Source organism: Thalassophryne amazonica, chromosome 3 (assembly GCF_902500255.1).
Source record: "Thalassophryne amazonica chromosome 3, fThaAma1.1, whole genome shotgun sequence".
Lineage (NCBI taxonomy): Eukaryota > Metazoa > Chordata > Actinopteri > Batrachoidiformes > Batrachoididae > Thalassophryne > Thalassophryne amazonica.
Window position 1 is genome coordinate 113,893,393 of NC_047105.1, and position 25,948 is coordinate 113,919,340.

General features: G+C 43.3%; 1 protein-coding gene across 1 annotated transcript in view; it reads left to right on the forward strand.

Annotated features, from left to right (window-relative positions):
- The window catches only part of LOC117507463 (copine-9-like), an 863,862-nt gene that overhangs the window by 74,141 nt on the left and 763,773 nt on the right, over window positions 1–25,948 (forward strand). The window lies entirely within an intron of this gene.

A 25,948-nucleotide genomic window follows, 5' to 3' on the forward strand; every position in this document is an offset into this window, starting at 1 on the left:
GTGGTTCTCCAGCTGCACTGCAGTAGAGAGGAAGCAGCTTCAGCGGGTCATTAACACCGCCCAGAGACTGATCGGCTGCACTCTCCCATCTCTGGAGGAGATTCACCATACCCGCTGTCTCAGGAGAGCCCGCAGCATTGTCAGGGACTCCTCACACCCCGGTCACTATCTATTTGAACTCTTACCTTCTGGGAGGTGTTTTAGAACAATAAGGAGAAAAACAAACAGATTGAAAAACAGTTTCTTTCCAAGAGCTGTTGTTGCCCTGAACACCTCAACCCCACTGTAATAGTCTTTTTATAACTTCACATTTTTTTATGTCTTTTTATAAATTTTATATGCATTATGTATTATTTGTTGCACTGTTTTTTCTCAGAGCTGCTTTTGAATTTCATTGAGCCCTTGAGGAACAATGACAAATAAAGAATTCTCTGATTCTGATCAAGGTACACCAAGCATATCTCCCATTGCAGTCCTACCAGAACATGATCCATTAATCTTTGGAACATGGCTGGTGCATTGCAAAGTCCAAATGAACCAAGGTTCATTTTTTATATTTGCTTTTGTGGGATTGCTGCTGCTGGTGGAAACTGGCTATCTCCACTGGTTGTTCACACACGGGTGCACTGGCAGTTTCATGTACCGTAGCTGCTCGGGCTCCCTGCACTGTCAAACCGTGCCTTCTCGGCTGCATGAGTTGTGTGACTGTTCTAACAGCTCTCCTGGTGGTCTCATACCGGTGTGCAATGCCGTAAGCTCTCGCCAGTGTGCGGGGCTGTTCCTCCAGCAGCTTTTGGACCAGCTTAGCATCTGCTAAAGCGTTCATAAAGATCTCTACACTGATGCAGTCCTGTTCCATCTCAGTGCAATCAGCATACACGATGGAGACCTTTTCATATATATCATCTCTGAGTGCATGCAAAGCTTTGCCCGGTCTCCTGACCCGCTGTCTCAGTTCGATACCAGTGGCCGCAGCATGTTCTGAGCATGGACCATAAGCAGCTCCAATCTCCTCCACTATCCGCTGGTAACCCCAGTAAGCAGACTTGGGGTTTTTGTGGATGATGGCACCAGCTGCCCCAGTCAGGCTGAATTTCAGCTGAACAATCTTTGTTTTCTCGGTCTAGTGGTTATCTCCTGCACAGCTCTCAAACTGGTGGAGAAAGTCTTTGCACGAACCGGACTCATCGAAGTGGTCTGGTTGCAGAGTGGGGATTCTTTCTTTCTGTCCACAATGTTCATCATCACTACTGTCCATATTGTCATTCGGCACTGTATGTGAAAACAGCAGTGTGGTGCAGAGCCAGCTAGCCTCAAGCTCTGTTTAACATTTTCACACAGGTCATATCCTCTGTTTTGTAGGACCGCTGCACTGCCGACTGCATGGTGGTGGTCACTGTGAGTTGACTCCTCATGACTGACCCGAGCATGCTGGAGAATACATAGCATAACGTATGCCATAGACTGTTCAGTGCACTTGATTTGTGTGGGAGTGGATCGTGTGCTTGTGCAACAGTTACAGTTCATTGGAGTGGAAGGGATAATAAACTGGCCACCAGCAGTACAGGCAGGCGCTTGAATCAGGTTTTCCTCCATCCCACAAAATGTAGCTGAAGCTGGGGTGGAGGTTACATGTTGGGCACCACCACACGGGAGCTGAGGAAGGACCATGAACTCATCACACACTCCCTTTTTCTCCTCCGTTAGTGCTATAAAGGGGTTGGTGTGTGTCGATGGTGGAGGGGTAAGCTGCCACGCTGCTGCGTGGGGCGGCATGGATGTGTGGCTTCCCATTTCACGTGCGGCTAACACTAGCTCCATGCTAGCCACAAAGGGGTTACTGCTGTATCTGTCACCAGCGGCTTCATTAATAAAGTCTCTTTTAACATTAATAGTCTCCATCGTGAGGAATGGGTTAGTGCCAGCGTTTGAATATAGTCCTTTCATATGTCCCTTGTTTTCTGCGGGAACGCTGTCTCTGGGCGGCGCCATTTTTATTTCGTCGATGCTGCAACACCGTCTTTTTTTTTTTTCTGTCAGAGACTCCCGTGTCATGCAGAATCAATCCCAGAACGAGCCCCCAGTGTTACCTTCTTCCAGACTGGTTCTGAACCGTGGTAGAGAGACCTCTGGTTTATATGCTTAATCCGTGGCTCGTTGCAGGTGGTAACTGGCTTATCGGTCTGGTTAACCCTGATGTGGGGAGGTCGACAGACTTGCACGCATGACGCAGCTTCTCACTTGAACTTGGACTTTATTTCCAAACTTCAGCAACACAGACACGACGCAGCTTCAGTCTGATAAATAGCTGTAACTTTTCGAGGCAAGTAAACACTCGTAAAACTGACCGCTGCAATCCAATCCACTTTATTTATATAGCACATTTAACAACAAAAATGTTCCAAAGTGCTGCACATACAATACAATCACAATAGATAAAACCCCAGTAGTCAAAAATTAAAAATAAGAAAATTAACAATAAAATTAAGTAAAATGTGCAAGATAAATAAATAAATACATACAGCATACAAAAGATAAAACCGACGTCGAAAAACACCTGCTGTATCGGTCCGCTCATAACATACAAATCAAAAGAAAAGCCGACCCATGTTGGCCCATGTTCCACCTCTCCACCAGGGTTCATCGATAGGGTTTTCCTGACGCAGAGCACATTATGTTGAGCCTCTACCACCCCCTGGACATTATTAAACCCTCTAACATGCACGGCACAGTCAAAATTCGGACTTATCATATCTTTGTGATGTCGTAAGGTGACAATGCTAAAGAACGAGATAAAAGGTGAACACAAAGTTGTTGTTGTTTGTCTTTATGGGTCAGGACAACAGAACCAGTATAGCTATGCATTGGATTTGACACACAGGACGCTCGTCCTTATGCAGCTCTGAGCTCCTGGCCTTCCAAGTGGACTCCCAGCTGAGTGCTAATCAGATTTAGTTCTGCTTCACTCTGAGATCTGACAGGTCAGGTGTACACAATCCAGGATGACTGTTCTTATCTCACAAAGATGTTAAATAAAGGACAACTGTAGATCTAGTGCCAAGTAGAGAAATCATCACTGTAAACATCATCAACAGCCTGATCCACAGTGTACAAAACACAGTCGGGGGGAAATAAGACACCAGTTTTCACTCTCTATCCCCCCGAGGCTGAGCTTGGCTTCTTATTTGTCAGCTGGAGACTGTGTTATGTGTCCCTGAACTGTTGCTGGGATCTGTGGGAAATTCTTACAAAAAGCTGTCATATTCAGCATGCACATCAGGTGCAGTTCAGGAAGGTCAATCAATCAATCAATCAATTTTTTTTTTATATATCGCCAAATCACAACAAACAGTTGCCCCAAGGCGCTTTATATTGTAAGGCAAGGCCATACAATAATGATGTAAAACCCCAACGGTCAAAACGACCCCCTGTGAGCAAGCACTTGGCTACAGTGGGAAGGAAAAACTCCCTTTTAACAGGAAGAAACCTCCAGCAGAACCAGGCTCAGGGAGGGGCAGTCTTCTGCTGGGACTGGTTGGGGCTGAGGGAGAGAACCAGGAAAAAGACATGCTGTGGAGGGGAGCAGAGATCGATCACTAATGATTAAATGCAGAGTGGTGCATACAGAGCAAAAAGAGAAAGAAACAGTGCATCATGGGAACCCCCCAGCAGTCTACGTCTATAGCAGCATAACTAAGGGATGGTTCAGGGTCACCTGATCCAGCCCTAACTATAAGCTTTAGCAAAAAGGAAAGTTTTAAGCCTAATCTTAAAAGTAGAGAGGGTGTCTGTCTCCCTGATCTGAATTGGGAGCTGGTTCCACAGGAGAGGAGCCTGAAAGCTGAAGGCTCTGCCTCCCATTCTACTCTTACAAACCCTAGGAACTACAAGTAAGCCTGCAGTCTGAGAGCGAAGCGCTCTATTGGGGTGATATGGTACTACGAGGTCCCTAAGATAAGAAGGGACCTGATTATTCAAAACCTTATAAGTAAGAAGAAGAATTTTAAATTCTATTCTAGAATTAACAGGAAGCCAATGAAGAGAGGCCAATATGGGTGAGATATGCTCTCTCCTTCTAGTCCCCGTCAGCACTCTAGCTGCAGCATTTTGAATTAACTGAAGGCTTTTTAGGGAACTTTTAGGACAACCTGATAATAATGAATTACAATAGTACAGCCTAGAGGAAATAAATGCATGAATTAGTTTTTCAGCATCACTCTGAGACAAGACCTTTCTGATTTTAGAGATATTGCGTAAATGCAAAAAAGCAGTCCTACATATTTGTTTAATATGCGCTTTGAATGACATATCCTGATCAAAAATGACTCCAAGATTTCTCACAGTATTACTAGAGGTCAGGGTAATGCCATCCAGAGTAAGAATCTGGTTAGACACCATGTTTCTAAGATTTGTGGGGCCAAGTACAATAACTTCAGTTTTATCTGAGTTTAAAAGCAGGAAATTAGAGGTCATCCATGTCTTTATGTCTGTAAGACAATCCTGCAGTTTAGCTAATTGGTGTGTGTCGTCTGGCTTCATGGATAGATAAAGCTGGGTATCATCTGCGTAACAATGAAAATTTAAGCAATACCGTCTAATAATACTGCCTAAGGGAAGCATATATAAAGTGAATAAAATTGGTCCTAGCACAGAACCTTGTGGAACTCCATAATTAACTTTAGTCTGTGAAGAAGATTCCCCATTTACATGAACAAATTGTAATCTATTAGACAAATATGATTCAAACCACCGCAGCGCAGTGCCTTTAATACCTATGGCATGCTCTAATCTCTGTAATAAAATTTTATGGTCAACAGTATCAAAAGCAGCACTGAGGTCTAACAGAACAAGCACAGAGATGAGTCCACTGTCCGAGGTCATAAGAAGATCATTTGTAACCTTCACTAATGCTGTTTCTGTACTATGATGAATTCTAAAACCTGACTGAAACTCTTCAAATAGACCATTCCTCTGCAGATGATCAGTTAGCTGTTTTACAACTACCCTTTCAAGAATTTTTGAGAGAAAAGGAAGGTTGGAGATTGGCCTATAATTAGCTAAGATAGCTGGGTCAAGTGATGGCTTTTTAAGTAATGGTTTAATTACTGCCACCTTAAAAGCCTGTGGTACATAGCCAACTAACAAAGATAGATTGATCATATTTAAGATCGAAGCATTAAATAATGGTAGGGCTTCCTTGAGCAGCCTGGTAGGAATGGGGTCTAATAAACATGTTGATGGTTTGGATGAAGTAACTAATGAAAATAACTCAGACAGAACAATCGGAGAGAAAGAGTCTAACCAAATACCGGCATCACTGAAAGCAGCCAAAGATAACGATACGTCTTTGGGATGGTTATGAGTAATTTTTTCTCTAATAGTTAAAATTTTGTTAGCAAAGAAAGTCATGAACTCATTACTAGTTAAAGTTAATGGAATACTCAGCTCAATAGAGCTCTGACTCTTTGTCAGCCTGGCTACAGTGCTGAAAAGAAACCTGGGGTTGTTCTTATTTTCTTCAATTAGTGATGAGTAGAAAGATGTCCTAGCTTTACGGAGGGCTTTTTTATAGAGCAACAGACTCTTTTTCCAGGCTAAGTGAAGATCTTCTAAATTAGTGAGACGCCATTTCCTCTCCAACTTACGGGTTATCTGCTTTAAGCTACGAGTTTGAGAGTTATACCATGGAGTCAGACACTTCTGATTTAAAGCTCTCTTTTTCAGAGGAGCTACAGCATCCAAAGCTGTCTTCAATGAGGATGTAAAACTATTGACGAGATACTCTATCTCCCTTACAGAGTTTAGGTAGCTATTCTGCACTGTGTTGTTATATGGCATTAGAGAACATAAAGAAGGAATCATATCCTTAAACCTAGTTACAGCGCTTTCTGAAAGACTTCTAGTGTAATGAAACTTATTCCCTACTGCTGGGTAGTCCATCAGAGTAAATGTAAATGTTATTAAAAAATGATCAGACAGAAGGGAGTTTTCAGGGAATACTGTTAAGTCTTCTATTTCCATACCATAAGTCAGAACAAGATCTAAGATATGATTAAAGTGGTGGGTGGACTCATTTACTTTTTGAGCAAAGCCAATAGAGTCTAATAATAGATTAAATGCAGTGTTGAGGCTGTCATTCTCAGCATCTGTGTGGATGTTAAAATCGCCCACTATAATTATCTTATCTGAGCTAAGCACTAAGTCAGACAAAAGGTCTGAAAATTCACAGAGAAACTCACAGTAACGACCAGGTGGACGATAGATAATAACAAATAAAACTGGTTTTTGGGACTTCCAATTTGGATGGACAAGACTAAGAGACAAGCTTTCAAATGAATTAAAGCTCTGTCTGGGTTTTTGATTAATTAATAAGCTGGAATGGAAGATTGCTGCTAATCCACCGCCCCGGCCCGTGCTACGAGCATTCTGACAGTTAGTGTGACTCGGGGGTGTTGACTCATTTAAACTAACATATTCATCCTGCTGTAACCAGGTTTCTGTTAGGCAGAATAAATCAATATGTTGATCAATTATTATATCATTTACCAACAGGGACTTAGAAGAGAGAGACCTAATGTTTAATAGACCACATTTAACTGTTTTAGTCTGTGGTGCAGTAGAAGGTGCTATATTATTTTTTCTTTTTGAATTTTTATGCTTAAATAGATTTTTGCTGGTTATTGGTAGTCTGGGAGCAGGCACCGTCTCTACGGGGATGGGGTAATGAGGGGATGGCAGGGGGAGTGAAGCTGCAGAGAGGTGTGTAAGACTACAACTCTGCTTCCTGGTCCCAACCCTGGATAGTCACGGTTTGGAGGATTTAAGAAAATTAGCCAGATTTCTAGAAATGAGAGCTGCTCCATCCAAAGTGGGATGGATGCCGTCTCTCCTAACAAGACCAGGTTTTCCCCAGAAGCTTTGCCAATTATCTATGAAGCCCACCTCATTTTTTGGACACCACTCAGACAGCCAGCAATTCAAGGAGAACATGCGGCTAAACATGTCACTCCCGGTCTGATTGGGGAGGGGCCCAGAGAAAACTACAGAGTCCGACATTGTTTTTGCAAAGTTACACACCGATTTAATGTTAATTTTAGTGACCTCCGATTGGCGTAACCGGGTGTCATTACTGCCGACGTGAATTACAATCTTACCAAATTTACGCTTAGCCTTAACCAGCAGTTTCAAATTTCCTTCAATGTCGCCTGCTCTGGCCCCCGGAAGACAATTGACTATGGTTGCTGGTGTCGCTAACTTCACATTTCTCAAAACAGAGTCGCCAATAACCAGAGTTTGATCCTCGGCGGGTGTGTCGTCGAGTGGGGAAAAACGGTTAGAGATGTGAACGGGTTGGCGGTGTACACGGGGCTTCTGTTTAGGGCTACGCTTCCTCCTCACAGTCACCCAGTCGGCCTGCTTTCCCGGCTGCTCGGGATCTGCCAGGGGGGAACTAACGGCGGCTAAGCTACCTTGGTCCGCACCGACTACAGGGGCCTGGCTAGCTGTAGAATTTTCCACGGTGCGGAGCCGAGTCTCCAATTCGCCCAGCCTGGCCTCCAAAGCTACGAATAAGCTACACTTATTACAAGTACCATTACTGCTAAAGGAGGCCGAGGAATAACTAAACATTTCACACCCAGAGCAGAAAAGTGCGGGAGAGACAGGAGAAGCCGCCATGCTAAATCGGCTAAGAGCTAGTAGCTACGCTAAGCTAGCGGATTCCTAAAAACACGCAAAGTGAATAATGTGTAAATAATTTAGAGGTGATTCAGCAGAAGGAGTGCTTTAGTTAAGGCACGTAAAGATTACACTGGGAAACAAATCGTAATCTAGATAACTAGATCAATCTAACTGCGCAGATTAAACAGCTAACAGATACAGAAAAACACCGCTGTGCTCCGGAACAGGAAGTGATACAATACCGCAGTGAGAGCCAACCACCAGTAGAGGCAAGCAAGCAAAGGAAAGGTCGACTTCTCTTCAGTTGAACCTGTTGTACCACCACCATTTTAATCACTCCTTCCCTGATCCACACATCATCTCTTCTCAAAATTTCACAGAAACATGTTCACTTTTTATCAGGCTGAAACTGTCCAAAATGGTGCTATCTTACAGCCTTATCGCAACTGTGTGTGTGTGTGTGTGGTGGATTCCATCACAACAGTTAACAGCTTCCAGCTGCCCCTGGATGGGATGCCAGTCCAATGCAGGTTACTTCTCCAGAAACTATAGATGTAACTTGAAACCAGTTCCTCAAAAAAGAACCATTCTAAAGGAGTTGGACCCTTCAAGGTTATCTAAGGCCGGGTTCACACAGCAGGATAATTAGGCCGATATCAGACCGATCTTCCCCTTCGGACAATTTTAAGGACGCCCCGACAATCATGATGACGCTAAAGATAATCTTATCAGATATTCTTGCCGTGTGTGGTGTGTTCAGAGCACTCTGATCTGCTCGGAAGGACATCAGGAGCGCTCCGATCACAAATCGGGGATATTCAACATGTTGGATTTTTTTTGGCCCGATATTGCAGTGTGTGTTGTGTCCTCCGACCACAAACGTGCACACAGCCTGCTGAATGTGACATGCAGCCAATCAGAAAGCAAGGTGACGGACGCACGGAGCAGAAAATAAAATCAAAACAGCTGTTCTGACTTACCAGAAAGTCCTGTGATCGCGCTGTCTCCACTCCTTTAAAGGACGCCTTTTTCCTTTTTGTATTGTTTTTTTCCCTCTGTTTTAAATAGTCCACAAAGTATCTCCATTTGTTTACTCTGAAGTCACGTTTAATCTCAAGAGATTTTGCAAGATTTCCTGTCTGAGCTGTGAATATTCATGTGTGAAATCTGTTCGTGTGTGGTGTTGTTGTCCTTACCGTGTGGCTGAACACCACACACTGTACGACCAAGACTGTTAGCTCCATGATTTTTTATCTTCACGTGTGTTGTCTCTCAGGTTTTGGAAACCTAAAGATAATTTTAAGATCCTGCTGTGTGAACCAGGCTTAAGGTCAGATGTAATGTGACCAATAGAAACAATATGTATGTTAGTAGTTGTCCATTCAGCTGCTCCCACATTGTTAGGGATCGCCATAGTGGCACTGATATTTGGCAAAAGTTTTACGCTGGATGCCCTTCCTGACATAACTCCAGTTTTACATGGAGAAACACACAGCTGTTGGTGTTCTGAAGAGGTCTTCCATCCAGGTACTAATCAGGTCCCGCATTGCTTAGCTCTTGAGATCTGGCATGATCAGGCTCACCCAGAGCAGGCTGGCTGCTAAGCCTTCATGTTAATGTTAAATAGTCACTGAAACCAGTTAATCAAAATATCCTTTACATAAGCATTATACCCAAATTTTGACTTTAACCACAACTTTTAAATGAATCAAATAGTTTTACGAGTGACTCTCAAACACTCCACAAATTACGGACCGAACTGGCTCAAAACCTTTGAGTTATTTTGTTGACACAAATACACAAATCTGAAAATGACACCCCTGCATATGCTATTGCTGTGAGCAGGTTTAACAAGAGTGGTTAAAATTGCATAACCACATCAGTAAAGATATTATACTCTTCATGATGCACTCATCTGAAGCTCCAGAGTGATATTTAAAAAGGTGAGATGGCAGAACGTTTGTGGATTTTCAGGTTTCCCATGGAGCATTATATGAAAGATATGAGTGTAGTTGTCATGTCAGTGTTATTTCAAAAAAGAGAGGATGAACACTTGTTTGTGTCACAACCAGTTTTATGATACAAGATCCTAATGGGGAAGGTACTTGTAATGGTTGCCCTTACAACTTTATAGTACATGACCTTGCAAAGTATGTAATTTGGAGAGCATTGGATTCAAATGGAGAATCATTGCACAAACCTCTTACAAATCACACTTTTTTAAACAAAGCTTTCTACACAGTATAATAATCAAGTACCATTGAGAAATTATCCAGTGGATCTAATTTTCCAATGGATATTATTGCAACATTGTCATCATCCTGGATAAAGACTAAGATCCAGGCTTTCAGTGACTTTCTGGAATTTGGAGAAACATTGACTTACCTCAGCAACGACATTCATGTATCTAGATCTTTGGTCTTTTAGCTCAAGGGACACTTGGGAAGAGCTTATGGAGACATGAGGTCACTGGACACAGGTGTTTGGTGACACTGATATCTTTGTAGGAGAACAATGATGCAAGGATTTAGGGTCCTGTTGTTTCCAGTCTTACTGTATGGGTTTAGGACTTGGATGCCACGCAGTGAGCTAAAGTGGCAACTGGATGACTTTGGTACTGTTTTTTGAGACAGTCCTTGGGTACCACTGGGGTTACTTTTCGAAAATCAGATTAAGCATGTCACTTGCATTGTTAAGGGCCCCGTCACACTGGAGCACGAATGAGCGAGAACGCCATATGAATAAGCGGAATGGGGAAAAACAGTCAGAATTCGAGCCAGACATTCGTGACATGTACAGACATTCGTACAGCTGTGTATGAATGCCATATGAATACCCAGCCCACTCAAATGATTTGTGCACATTCGGAGTGCAGCAGTTCCCGAATCCAGGTAGACTACCCAGAGTGCAGGTTGAATGTGGACACAACATAGCATGAAACATGAAAAAATAGAAACAAAATAAAATGAAAAAGATTAAAAACAACACAGCACAAATCCCCACAATGCCGGCAGAAAAAATGCAGAATTCACCTCCAACGCTGTACGTGCCACCCAAGGTCTGAGTGGAAGGCAAGCAAGGAGAGGGGTGTGGCAGAGTGAATGCTGTGGTCCACACATCTGAAGATCCTCCATGTTCCACTGTTGGATGTTGAATGACATCCAACCCGTGAACTGATTACATGTCGGTTTATGGGTTGGATGCCCACCCCTGTTGCATTTGCACCCCTCTCTCTGGACATCAGCTGTTTAGCGACAGCCAGATGCTCTGCTGATCAGATGGGTTCACGCATGAGTGGTAAAGCGATCAGATGATATGTGCGCGCAAACACACAGTGGGGTGTGTGGATGATCCAGCCTGCCGCTCGTGCAGTGCTTCGATCAGCTGTTATGATCACGTGCAATCAATCAGCTGCTCAGACCACATGCATGTGCAGCTGAGAGAACATGTGTTCCAGCCTCATGCAGGTTCAAGCAGATGAGGGCGCCCCATGCCTGTCCTCCCTCCAGGATATTAGGGCTATGAGCTACCTGCACTGTGGTTCACGCATGTGTCCTGGCAATCAGTCAATGCTTTGGACCGTGTGGGCCAGGGGTCATCAACCCTGTTCCTGAAGGGCACCTGCCCTGCATGTTTTCTAACTCTCCCTGATCCACTCCCAGGTGATTACCTCTATCAGGTGTGCTCAGCCAATCAAGAGATGGAAAACAGCACTTTTCAGGCGTGAGTAGGTTAGTGACTTGAGTAGGTTAATGTGGAAAACATGCAGGACATGTGCCCTCTAGAAACAGGGTTGGTGACACCTGGTGTGGACTTCGCAGTTGCGTGTTACGTGCTGTGACGTGCAGTGGGCCGACGTACCATATGGGAATTATATTTCATGGTGGACGAGGCATTTGTGAGCTGATGTTGGCAGCCTACAGCACTGTCAAAATGAGAGGTTGGTCACCACAGGCAGCAGCTCCTGCTGGTGTTCGCCCTACACTGTGACACACACCTAGAGCAATTCTGAAGGTGAGTTTTATGTATGTTGTAAAGGCCTGGTGAACCAGTTAAGCCTGGTTCAAACGGCAAAATAATTAGGCTGATATCGGACCCAATCTTCCCCTTCTGACAATCGTGATGACGCTAAAGATAATCTTATCCAATATTCCTGCCATGTGTGGTGTGTTAAGAGCGCTCTGATCTGCTCGGAAGTACACTGGGGCGCTCCGATTGAAAATCGGGGATATTCAACATGTTGGATTGCCTTGGCCCGATATCGCAGCATGTATTGTGTCATCCGACCACAAACAAGCACGCAGCCTGCTGAATGTGATGTGCAGCCAATCAGAAAGTGAGGTGACGGACGCAAGGAGTGGAAAATAAAATCGGCTGTTCTGACTTACCAGAAAGTCCGGTGATTGCGCTGTCTCCACTCCTTTAAAGAACACCTTTTCTTTATCTTTTTGTATCATTTTTTCCCCTCTGTGTTAAATAGTCCACAAACTATTTCCATCTGTTTAATTTGAATTCACGTTTAATCTCGAGAGATTTTGCGAGATTTCCTGTCTGACCTGAAAATGTTCGTGTGTGAAATCTGTTTGTGTATGGTGTGTTGTTTTTACCGTGTGGCTGAACACCATACACACTTTACAACCAAACCTGTCAGATCTATGATTTATTTTTTTTTTTTTTATCTCCATGTGTGTGGTATCTCAGTTTTTGGAAACCTACTGATAATTTTAAAATCCTGTCGTGTGAAGCAGGCATTACCCCATCATTTCTCCAACAGAGGTACGCTGTGTCCATGTCATGATAGGTGTATTACAGCTATCACATCCTTCTCAGCCGTGTTGTGGTGTGCCGAGCCTGTGACACATCAACTTGCCGTGGGGCAGCAGGGAATGACAATGCATCTGTATTATGAGGTTTATCATGGATATGACAGCCCGTTCAGATGTGCGCTCTATGCTGCGGCTCTGAGACGCATTGACCCGCAGCGACATGCGGTGCTTTTGTTTATTTGCGCAATATCTATCTATGGTTCGCAAGATGAATGCATGCCACAGACATTGCACATAATATTTTGTTTGCGCTCCCTGACGCGAAAAGGACATTTAAAGTGCAGACTGCGATCAGTCTGCACTTGGACCGCTGTTTATTTTCCCCATTTCAAATACAGCTTGACAGTGGTGTGCTATTCTCTAAATTTGTGCTTGCTGTGCGAATGTGCCGGACTTTGTGTTGTGCCACACAAATTCTGTACGAGGGGTTCGAATGCAGCTGGAATTTGCACAAATGTTTGAATGTCCATTCATACAGCATTCATGCTCCAGTGTGACAGGGAGGACCGCGAGAGATTCAAAGTACTCAAGCAATTTGTACAGCCACTCGAACACAGTCTGAATGCTCCAAATTGCGTACGAATTGTGTACGAATTGCCATACGAATATTACAACTGTAGATTGCAGTGTGACTGCACCTTGACCACTGTTCAAATGTTTTGCAACACGAGTGCAAACGAATCTGCACAGAATTCATGCTCTAGTGTGATGGGAGTATAAGGAATGTTGGCTACAATATTTTCACCATGTAACATGTTTCTCTCACCATGATCCAGCAGATAGGTGTCTCAGTCAGTACGTTTACATGGCACTCCAAAAAAATTGAATTATTGTGTTACGTTCAACTAAAATCAAACTTTAAGTATGTATATAAGAGGTCTATTAGAAAAGTATCCGACCTTATTTTTTTCAAAAACCATATGGATTTAAATCACGTGTGATTGCATCAGCCAAGCTTGAACCTTCGTGCGCATGCGTGAGTTTTTTCACGCCTGTCGGTTGCGTCATTCGCCTGTGAGCAGGCTTTGAGTGTCAGACCTGAACAAACACCAAAACATAATCCATCACAGATGGCTGCATGACAGTTCCCCCCCACCTAGAGCTGGCCCCCGACAGCTCAAAACAACCCCCCCCCCCCCCCCAAAACAACCTGAGGAGAACACAGAAACAGCGGATGTGGGACAAAAACAGGAACCCCAAACAAAAAACCCAGCAACAACCCCACCCCCCCAAAAAACCCACCACAGGTGGGAGGCGGGCGGCGGACAGGCGGGACCACCCCTGAACCAGTGAGAACCACCTTGGAAACCAGAGGAAACAAAACACCCAGAGTTCATAGGCAGACCTCCGCAGAAAGCGGGGGCAGGCGGCTGGCCGGTGGGAACACCCCTGCACCAGGGTGCATCAGTCCAGGAACCAGGATTTACAAATAAACCATTAAATGCTGAGTCCATAGGCTGACCTCCGCAGAAACCCTGAGCTGGTTGTTGACAAAAGGAGAATGGTGGAGAACAAGGAGGCCAGCTGAAACCCCTTGAAGGAAGGGAAGCCCGGCCGAAGTTGCCTGAAGACATAGGGGATCGATTCTTTGGACGGCAGGAGTCAGAAACGAAAAACGGAGAACGGCTCGTCGGCCGGCTACAGGCTACATTGGAGCCCGTTCAGAGTCCGTACGGCCCTCCAGGGCCCAAGGCGGAGACTGACGTGGGACCATGCGGCCCTCCTGGGCCCACGGCGGCGACTGACGTGGGACCGTGCGACCCTCCTGGGCCCACGGCGGCAACTGACGTGGGACCGTGCGACCCTCCTGGGCCCACAGCGGCGACTGACGTGGGACCATGCGACCCGCCTGGGCCCACGTCGGCGACTGTAGTCTCAGCAGATGTGCTCTTGTGCATGTCAAAATTGAGTGGAGGCAAGTCATAAAAAGCACAACTACCATGTTCATCATTGCAATTCCCCTTTAAACTCTGACTGACTCCAGGACTAGGGCATTCGTTTTCTGGGAATGAACTCATATTTGTCGGGGAAAATACTGAGGCTCCTTTACACTTAAGAATACTTTGCGCGGTACCATCACTGACATCTAAACATTGACTAGTACATGGGCACATAGTTCTACTACTATCTTGGTTTAGAGAAGTTGTACTGGATTTCAGTGCAGAGCCCAGCGCCAAGGAAACATTTATACTTGTGTAAGAGCTACTGTGTTTCAAGTCAGATCCGAAGTGATTAATCTCACATGGCTCTCTATTATCATAAGAATCATTACAATTACTGAAATTAGGACCGGTATGGACTGGATCTTGAGAAGCATTAGACCTTACTGTAATGTCACAAGAACGAATAGTTGGACTGAGTTTGGACCTGGTGCAATTGGGATCTGGGGATATATCAGCCCAGTCGGACTCATCAGAAGAATTGACATTTTGACTGGGATTGTAACTGTTACCCTCAGGGTCTTGGGAAATCTGTATCTTCAGGAGAATCACTTTCGCGACATAGACTGGGAATGGTATAAGCGGGATCCTGAGATGCAGTAGACCCTTCTGTTTGAGCCTGTTTATCTAGGCCTGCCCCCAGGTCCGTATTCTGCAAACAGCAGGATCCTGATTGATTACCATTACTTCCCTCAAATTTGTCTTTGGAACTGCTTAGGTCACTGTTACCAGACACTACATGACCACCATACTCTGGCTTAGAAGAAACCATGTCTGTTTTTTCAAAAAGAACTTCAACTGTGGAAGGTTGAAGCCCCGTGGCAATACCCGTTACTGCAGCATCAAAGAAGCTAACTGGAGGAGGGACGGCTCGGTGCTCCATGACGTCCTCAGGGGTTGAGATGGGATGTGACATCACAGGAGGCAGCATGCGAGTTCCCTGCTTCCTCATCGGAACTGCTGGGCTCACTGAGAGACCTGTAGAGAAAGTCACAGTCATTATACGTGATCCTCACCCTAGAGCCTAGAGACGGCTCTGCAAGAAAACCAGGCTTCTCCTTCTGAGATGGCTCAGAGGAAGGGATGAGATGGGCGGTGGCCATCGTGGTTCCCCTCTGCAAGTCTCCTCTGACAGCCTTAGTGTGGCTCCTCTTCCTTCTCTGAGTACCCGTACTCAAGCCGATGACACCGGTTGACGTTGTGCGCCGGAGACAGGACTGGGTTGGTGTGAGTGAAGATGAAGCCAAGGAGACCGAAGTGACACCGTGTGGAGTAGCTGGAGGCACTATGGGCATGGAAGACACCGGGCAGTCCATCTTATAATAAAATGCTTTGGGGTCCCGGGCCCAGTTTGGGGGGTTAACGCTTTCCAAGACCTTTTTCACAGAAGAGAGTTCAGGGAGCAACGTCACCACCCAACTGTGGGAACTAACCACCGTTTGGGCAGTAGCCAGGTATCGCTTCTTCAGGTTCTTATAGTTTATACCATGGAAGGAATTGTAGCAGAAGGAGAATTGTTCACAAAACCTGTCAAACACTGGAAAGTCTGGAAAGCCACCTGCAGGATTGCAATTCCCCTTTAAACTCTGACTGACTCCAGGACTAGGGCATTCGTTTTCTGGGAACGAACTCAAATTTGTCGGGGAAAATACAAAAAACAACAAGAGTGAGGAAAGTTATAACTAAAATACAAATAACCCTGAACACAGGGTGAGGAAAAACCCAGTCAAACAGAAAGTACAAACAAAAGCTAAATATGCTTAGAGTCCCAGGAAATTACCTGAACATATCAACAAACAAATAAACTTAAAGAATTTCCTTGATCATTAATATAATACATACCACCATGACATGAGAAGCATCAGCAACAAACAATGGACCAGCCAGGACTAACTCAAAATGTGACCTTAAATAGCCAGCTGATCTAATGAGGCACACCTGTATTGATTACACAACAAGAACATGTACTGACAAAAGGAGAACACCAGAGTGCAGCAAAGAACAGACTTCCATGTGAAAAGAAATATAACACTTCACCCCCAAGTCATAACCTAAATACATCAGTGACAGGAACTGCACAAATCAAATGAAACCTGAAGGACTGTTAACAAATAAAACAAAGAAATAACTTAACAGACTAAAAAGGGGAACAGACCTAAACAAACACCAAAAAATAATCCATCACAGATGGCTGCATGACATTGAGTGAGGAGTGGTCCACCCCTCTCGTCGTTTTTTTCATTGTTTAGGAGTGGCTCAGAGACTGCCGCTTTGCTTGATCAAAATTTTTTCAGAAACTGTGAGGGACATCAAAGTGGACACCATTCGAGAAATTCAGATGGTTTTTGGTGAAAATTTTATGGGCTTCAAAGAGATTACGGAGTGTTACTGTCGCTTTAAGGACGGCCCAGAGCGACTGGTGGTGCGCTGCGCTCCGAAGCTGACACGCAAAGCCTCCTCTCCTCTTTCCATGACAAAAACTCCTGTAACAGTGGAATGTTGCGTTCATTTCCAAACTGGACACTGTGTTTTATCCGGGATGTCATCTGACTAGCACAGCAATTGTGAAAAGACGTGGACATCAGCACTTTTTCGGCACATTGAGACAGACGTGCGGAGGAATTCCGCGCGTCGCTGCGGTGCCGCATGGCGCAAAGCAACGCCGTGATGAAGCCTCACAGGACATGTTCTGGCATGTCCAGGCACATCCACAATTTCTCGGATAATCACTCAATGGAAAAACCACCGACAGCTGTCTGAACGCTATCTCAAAGCCGTCCTGTGAGAACAAAACGGAGGTGGTTTTGTCTTGTTCCAGTAGCGAATCCATCGTGACGCGTGAGGTCTCCGCTCGGCTTTCCATGACAAAATCTCTTGTTAAAAGTGAAATCTGCCGGAAAATGGTTGATGTCCAGCTCTTGTGATAACCAGAGAAATTGCACACGATGGTCACGGATCCATACAGCCATCCGTTTAGAAATGAAAGGGTCCCTCAGCCTGTCGATGGGGGCTTCGGAGCGCGGCGCACCACCAGTCGCTCTGGGCCGTCCTTAAAGTGACAGTAACACACCGTAATCTCTTTGAAGCCCATAAAATGTTCACCAAAAACCATCTGAATTTCTCGAATGGTGTCCACGTTGATGTCCCTCACAGTTTCTGAAAAAATTTGATCAAGCAAAGCGGCAGTCTCTGAGCCATTCCTAAACAATGAAAAAAACGACGAGGGGGTGGACCACTCCTCACTCAAAGCCTGCTCACAGGCGAATGACGCAACCGACAGGCATGAAAAAACTCACTCGTGCGCACGAAGGTTAAAGCTTGGCTGACGCAATCACACGTGATTCAAATCCATATGATTTTTGAAAAAAATAATAAGGTCGGATACTTTTCTAATAGATCTCGTAAATATGTTAGATTGAAATTGCACTAAATCTAATTTTTCAAAACTGAACTAACACACTTGCAAACAAATGTACAATAACTCCTGCATGTATGTGCTCAGTCAGACTCAAGTTGACGTAGTTGAGACAAAAATGATAACGTGGTCTCTCTCATTTGCTGTTTGATTAACATGTACAGCAAGTATGAAATATGTATCTCACCGTTCACCTTGATTGTTGACCATCTGCATCCAGCTAGTTTGTCTATTACATAATAGGTCAACTGGAATTGGGTCAGTAACAACCAGCTGAAAGGGGAACAGCACCACCTGTTGTCATAGGGAGTCGGACATACATCTCAATCAACAAATCGATTCCCCTCTCTGCATCTGTACTGGGACAACAACAGTTTTGATTTGGTTGAATGACCAAATCAAGCTATACCCCTAAAAAAAAAAAAAAAAAAAAAGAGAGAGAGAGAGAGAGAGAGAGAGAGAAGAAAATAAATAAATGAAAAAACTGTCCCTGACTTGATGCTTAAATCAGACATTGTGTTGGATTTGTGCTTAAAGATCAAAAACTGATTAGTTGTCCACTGATCTACCATGTTTCCATGAGTACACACACTGACAGATTAATTAGTTGATTGCTTCTTGTCCAACATCTTCCACAGAGCAAAATCTCAGGAACAAGTTCAGGGGTGCTGGTGAGAAACTTTTTTTTTTTTTTTGGACTGAAACATTTTTGGCATTGGACGGATTGTGCAGAAAGGCGGTACAACATGAACACTGAAGGCACAAAGTCCTCTAGGGGGGTCTGAGGGCATGCATTTTTTTTTTTAAATGTTGCATTGTGGTAGATTCTTGACACACAATTCTTTCTTAGAAAAATCTGTATCCTCAGTTATATCTGAACAAGATATAACCCTAGAAACATTTTTTTTTCTAAGCAAAAAGTGTATCTTTGCAAGAAAAGTTATATCCAGTGATACTTACCAATTTTTATGGTACCTCTATAACCTAATATATCATACTATAATAAGACATCCAAATAATCCGTTTAAGTAATTTTATAAGAAATAATGAAAGCTTCAGATCAATGATCATTCTCTACATAAAATTATGACTAAAATGTTAACAGTCGTTATCATGTGAATGTATTTCAGTGACTTTTCTCACCCATCCAGATAACAATGTTCAGTGGAAATTGAGACGGATGGAAAAATACAAGACAATATATCACACTGACAATGCAACAGCATTCAAAACCAGCTCTGAACAACAAAAATACAGCAGTCCTGATGTGAAAACATCAAAGGGACTGCGTAGCTCTGAACGAGACACACGTTGATGTGCGCGGTGCACACACACCAGTTTAACTCCCACCACACGCGGCCCAACAAAATTCACCATAAACGGGGAGGGCGAATATAATCTGGTGTTTTGTCAAGATGAACTTCCGACTCCGCATTGGACTGTGGTGTAAAGCACACAGTAGAGGAGGACGGGCAAGTCCACCGAAATGTGTTCGGCTTTACTGCCTGTGTCGACTACAAAGTGTGTTGTTGTTGTATTTTTTTTTGTTTTTGTTTTTTTACCGTCTCCATTGTACTTTTATTATAAAACAATATCTTATTCATTATATTATATTAATTGTAGTGTTCTTACCTTTTATTACAACAGAGAAAATAAATTCCAGATTCCGCAGTGAACAGCACAGGAAGCTGATGGAATGGATGTCTCGAACCACAAGTGTCTGTCCAGTGGCTTCATTAGAGCTGAGTCACTTCAATTTCCGACCAATCATGGCTCGTGTTAACAAGTTTGTCCACTTCGGTTTCACTAAGGAAATGGCACTCATTATATTGAGAAAAATGCCCACATGGAATTCTTCTGGTTTTCACCCAGTTTGTAAAAAAATAAAAATAAAAAACCCAACACGGAATAATGGAAAATTAATTTCGACTTTGACTGAAAATGGACCACCAGCACGGCTGCAAGTTTGAAGTCTTAAATCTTGCTTGGGATATTCTTGGTTGACACAGCATGATTGTTAATTATTTTGGAGACCTCTGCTCTTCCAACACCAGGACAGAATTTCTGTTTATATGCAATAATCAAAAAGGCAAATTGCCATGTATTTTAATGAGCACATTCATTAATCCCTTTGATTTTAAAGACCTCATGCTGTTTCACCCTCAGGACAAACTCAATACAATCAATCCACCCAGGGTGAAGGTTCTAAAAATATCAAAATCTTTCATATTAATTAGCAACTCCATATTGTGGGTTTCAGCCTGTAGTTTCACTTCAGGCGTTTGCATGAAAACAGATGTAGACATTCATTCTGTTCACCTTCAAATTCAAAATTTGAGACTTGTAACAACATTAAGCACGACCAAGTCTGGAAATAGATGTTGGCAAAGCACTTCAACATTGTAACTCCTACAGACAAGATACTGGGACCAAATGTAAACCAAACAGCCACATCAACAATATATAATTCATTAAAAGTCTACCAGGCAATAAAATCAATAAACTGGCAAACTGTTGAATATGCACAATTAAGTTGAATAGCAACATTTTACAGTAAGGGCACAGTGTTTAACATTAGTTTAAGCAGGAATATGCATGATTAACAGTTAATTAACAGTGAAATAGTCATGTTTGTTAACACATGCTTATTGTGAGTGTTGCTCAATCCACTACTTGTTGAAACTATAGATCCTGACAGTCATCCACCCAGGCAAAGCACTAGCCCATCATTTCTCTCGAAGGTAGCCATCTATCTTGGTGTCCCTTTTGTATCATTTACTTGCCAGGCTCCTCAGCCTTGAGGCTTCTGTGTCCTGATCAGGCACAGTAAAATGTTTCTCATATTCATAATGCCATAGCTGATGTTCCCTCATAATGATTCTTTTTCACAAACTGTGTGTGTGCACAAATCTGCACTTAAATCATGCATACAAATGTTTGACAAACAAATGTGGGATTTAAAAATATGTTTGTACCTAAATTTCTTGGTACCCTATGAGCAAATTTAGAACTTTAGACCTGGGCATCTTGGCCATCAACATTTTGAAGGCCAAGTTGTTAGAAAATATAAAAACACACCCTTTTGACTGAATAAATTAGGATACATTATGGAAGTATGGTATCACAGGATTAGCTCATGATTGGATAGTAAGTTATTTACACAATAGGTATCAGTGTGTTCATATTGGTGGGATAAATCCTGAATTTTTGAAGCACACTTGTGGGGTGCCCCAGGACTCAGTCCTTGGGTCTTTGTTGTTTCTTTTATATGTTAATGACATATGTTTGGGCCCCTTCACACATAACATGATTGCAGTGTTGTGCATGAACCAATTCAAAAGAACGCGTTCATTGAACACGTTATTTTTCTGTGAACTTTGAACTGAACGCAACACATTTGTAAATAAAGAACGTGAATGTGAATTAGTTCAGATTGTGTGAAAGGAACAGTGAACGTCATTGCTGAGGTCCAATTAAACGTTATGGAATTTGTTTTCTCCTGATGATTTGAGGGACATGATCTGCTCTCGCAGTTGGATTGTCTTGGCCCGATATCGCAGTGTGTGTTGTCTCCGACCACAAATGAGCACGCAGCCTGCTTAATGTGACATGCAGCCAATCAGAAAGCAAGGTGATGGATGCACGGAGCGAAATCTAAATTCAAAACGGCTGTTATGGCTTGACAGAAAGTCCAGTGGTCGCGCTGGCTCCACTCCTTTAAAGAACACCTTTTTCTTTTTGTATCCTTTTTTTTCCCCTCTCTTGTAAATAGTCTCCATTTGTTCACTCTTGAAGTCATGTTTAATCTCGAGATTTTGCGAGATTTCCTGTCTGACCTGGGAATGTTCGTGTGTGAATTCTGTTTCTTGTGTGATGTGTTGTCCTTACCGTGTGGCTGAACACCACATACTGTACAACCAAAACTGTCAGAACTGTAATTTTTTTTTTAATCTCCACATGTGTGGTCTCTGAGGTTTTGGAAACCTACAGATAATTTTAAAATCTTGCTGTGTGAGCCAGCCTTGAACTACACAGCTTCACACTATGTTACCCATGTTGCATTGCGCACATAAACCATAACAACGAGCATAGCAATGCTGGAGCACACTTGTTCTTGCTACCCAACTGTTAATTCCGTGTTACAACATTAATGGAACATTGCAAAATAAGAGTACTTTTTTCATATTTGTGTACTCAAAGTTTTTGAGTATTCACCTTCCCAATACAGAGGCAGTCCTAGTTTACAGGGGTGCATTAGTTGATTGAAAGAGTTTCTGTTTAAATGCAGTACGACACCTTAGCCTTTTTGTATGGGTTGCCGCAGACTTTACATTGCACGCCCTCTGGTGGCCGTTTTCGCTGAGCTCAATACAAATACATGTAATTTGGTCACTTTTCAAAGGGCTCAGACTCGTCAATAAAGTCAATTTAATGTACAATGATTCATTTCAGGTCAGCTTGGTTTATAAATCTCATTCTTCCAGGCAATGATAACTGTTAGCTGGCTGTTCGAAGCAAATTAGAGACAAAACAAAACCAGAATTCAATAGACAATGCAGCCCGAGCTTGTTTTCATTGGGCAGCCAGTCACGGAAGTACGAATTCTCGCCTTAGGATTGGCCACTTTGCCGGAGGTGACGTGGCTCTGCAGCAACCCATAAGCAGTATTTCAGCACTTTAATCTGAAAAGTTACTACCTCAAGCTATTTGACAAAAATGCCCATCTGTCACAATAAAATTTCTGTGGTTTTTTTTTAATGATACATTTCTTTTCCTTTCCTTTTCTAGAGGAACATTATTGGGGCAACAGACAAATAAACTAAAAACATATTTTTTTTTCATCCTTTGTCCATACTATGTATGCAAAAACTTCCATTTTGGGTTATAGAATTTAAGATCAACAGTGAACAGTTTTAGGCTAGAAGGTAGGCATAGTGATTAAAGGCATAGTTTGAAAAACAAGTTCAGTCTTTCATTTTAATTTCTCACCAAAAAAAAAAAAAAAAAAAAAAGAACTGAACTTTGAACTAGTTCAAAATTGAAATGGTGATATGAATGTGAACAGTTAATTTTGAACATGTGTGAACTGAACTTTGAACTAGTTCATGAAAAGTGTGAACTTGTACAACACTGTATGATTGAAGCTGAGGAGTGCACGAAGGATCAGTTGCACGCCAGTTGTGAAAAATCAGAGCCGCCTCTAATGCCTCATACACCTGGCGCTACAACTATCCGCGCACATCAGCGGCCGAAAGACAGAGTGTGCCATGTGAAAGCCCATTCGATCCTTCTCGCAGCAGGTGTCGGTCAAATTCCAGGTGACACACACAAACATCAAACACCACTCGCTGGACACTTAGAAAATGTGGTGCCATTTGTGCTGTCAGCACAAAAATAGTGAGTACACGAGCACTTTTGAGCTGCCTGTGGAATTTGTCTAAGTGCCCCCACAACTGTGGACTTGTGTCCTGTGTCCCGGTCCTTGCACTGAACGGACCGGGGGTGTGGCTGCCAACACCAGCAGCTGTTGAGTTCTCCGGTCCTGGATGTCACAGCTGTAGAACACATACATTGTTTTGATGGACAGGACCATGTGTGTGTGCTTGCTGTCGTCGTGTGGAAATACATAAAACATTTCGCTTTTGCGACGAGCTGGAGCACGCGCACACCATGCACATTGACAGGTTGTCCCAGGTGAAACAGACCATCAGATCATGTGGACGATCAGCAGGCGATCTGAATGTCACAGCTGTCTGACAGAGCATGTGTGTTCGGTCTGACACACGTGTCCTGTGAGCGGCGCGCCACAGGACTATGATAAGCCAGCAGTGCAACAAATATGCCACTTTCAGGCATGTATCACCAAAAATACGCCATAACAAACACCGTTTTGTCAGTTATTACAGCGCTTCTTTTGCTGTAATTAAAGACAATGGAAACTTCCTCTTCATCACCATTGTCTAATTTCTCTCTTTTTAAAAATACATTTCTCTCCTTGTTTCCTTGTTGATTTTTAGGCATTTTATGTCCCTGTTATGAGACAGAGATTATAGTGCAGTGGCAAAGATTCTGTCTGTTTATCAGAGCTTTTGTAAATTGCAGGTTCGAACCCCGCGAGTGAAATTTAATTTTTATTTAACCGCAGGGTTCTGTATTGGGTCCGCTTTTATTTATTATTTATATGAACCCAGGTATAAGGTGCTAATATTTGTGATAAGTGCCCGAATTACTTAAAATCACTCGGTAAGTTGGCTGGCTCTAAAAGGCTCTCCAAAAATGATTTAATTACTTGTTATAGCATGATGAATTAGGTTTATTGATTTTGTTTTGTTTTTGGAGCATTGCTGTTTGCATGTTTGTGTTTTGAAATTTTAGTTCTGTGATTAATTTATATTTTGTATTAATTATCATGGGTATTTATTTTGGGTCTGTATGTGCTAAATAAATCCATTCATTCAGTGCACAGTACATTGACACTGTTTTTTTTTTTTTTGAAAGACTTCATTAAGAATTTAATAGCTTGGCCACATGGGGCGTGTAGCCAGTACATTCTGATTGCTGGTCCCAAGCCTGGATAAGTGAGTAGAGGTGCGTCAGGAAGGGCATCCGTATAAAAAAAGCCAAAGTAATCATGCAGATCACAAATAAATTTTCCATAATGGATCAGTCGTAGTATGGGTTAAGGCCTCTTCACACATAACTTCAATGTGGGTGAATCGGGCTGATCCAGGCCGATTGGGTGAAATTTGAGCTGCAGTCGGGAGGGATAGACATTCAGCCAGCCCCAAATGAATGGTGTCTGAATGCCACCCAAATACGCAGAATGACGCCACGAATGATTCATGCACATTCGGAGTGCAGCAGATTCCAGATCGTCCGGAACAGGAAGAAATATATATATATATATATATATATATAAAACAACACGAAACACCATAATGCCAGCAGAAGGTATCAGATATATGCAGACTGCACCCCCAGTGCGTATGTGTGCTGTGTACATGGGTTGGATGTGCCCCCCCCTTTGCACACATGTCCTCTCTCTCCCCTCCTCTCTCTGGGAATTAGCTGCTGCTGGGGGCATGGCACAGCGTGGTCAGCTCCCTCCCTGCTATATTTCAAATGACATCCAACCCATGACATGTGTTGTGTGTTGGGGGGTGTGGCTGGATGTTTTGGTGTTCTTTTCTTTTCTTTGCTCTTCAGGTGGCATGAGAACTGATTTGTCTGTGGAGAAGGTGCTGGCTGAAGAATCCTCACCCTCATCAACATCATGTGTAGCACCTGTGACTGGTGCTCACGTGCAACCTTAAAGACTTTCAGCTGAAGCAGATAATTGGATGGCGTTCTGCATTTAAGGCATGTGTGATTCAAGCAGAACTGCCGGGAACTCGACCTTGTGATGTCCGTTTGTGAGACGCTGAGGACCGCGCCTGGGTTTGACACATCGAGCCCGTGAAGCAAGGAAGGGTGAGGACACTTGCTGTCAGCACACATTAAAGGTGATTAAGTGTTCGACTAATTGTTGATAGTAACTTGGTGTTTTGTTACGCAGTATACTGGAATTGTGATGAGAATTGTGCAGTTTGCTTCTCACTGCTGTGGTGTGCAGGATAAGTGATCCTCCACTTGTTGTGAGAAGCTGTTCATTTGCATAAAGTTAAAAAATACAGACCTGAATGTGTTGTGTGATAGCGTGTGTCTTTTGAAAGATATTGTTGTAACTGCTGACTTACCTCACCTCTTCTTTGCTTCACAGAGAGTCAGTTTGTCGTGTCCACCTGGGGGGTGTTTGTCTGATGGTAGTGGGTCCAGGAACGCCGGGCTTCTATCCTTTTGGGCGCTTAAGAGCGTGCCAACAGTCACTCCACCAGAAGGACGTTGTTTTAGTTTTGTACACATTATTATGCACAGGTGAAAAATAAATTGTTTCTGTTGTTGGAACCGCTTTCTGGTTATTTTTAGCGCTGGGTTCTGTCTGACGCAGGTCCGCTCCTCAACTCGCGTCGACACATAACAACATGATTACCTGTCAACCAGGGTCCCCTGACAAATGCATAACTGTAGTCTATGTGATCGCATGTGAT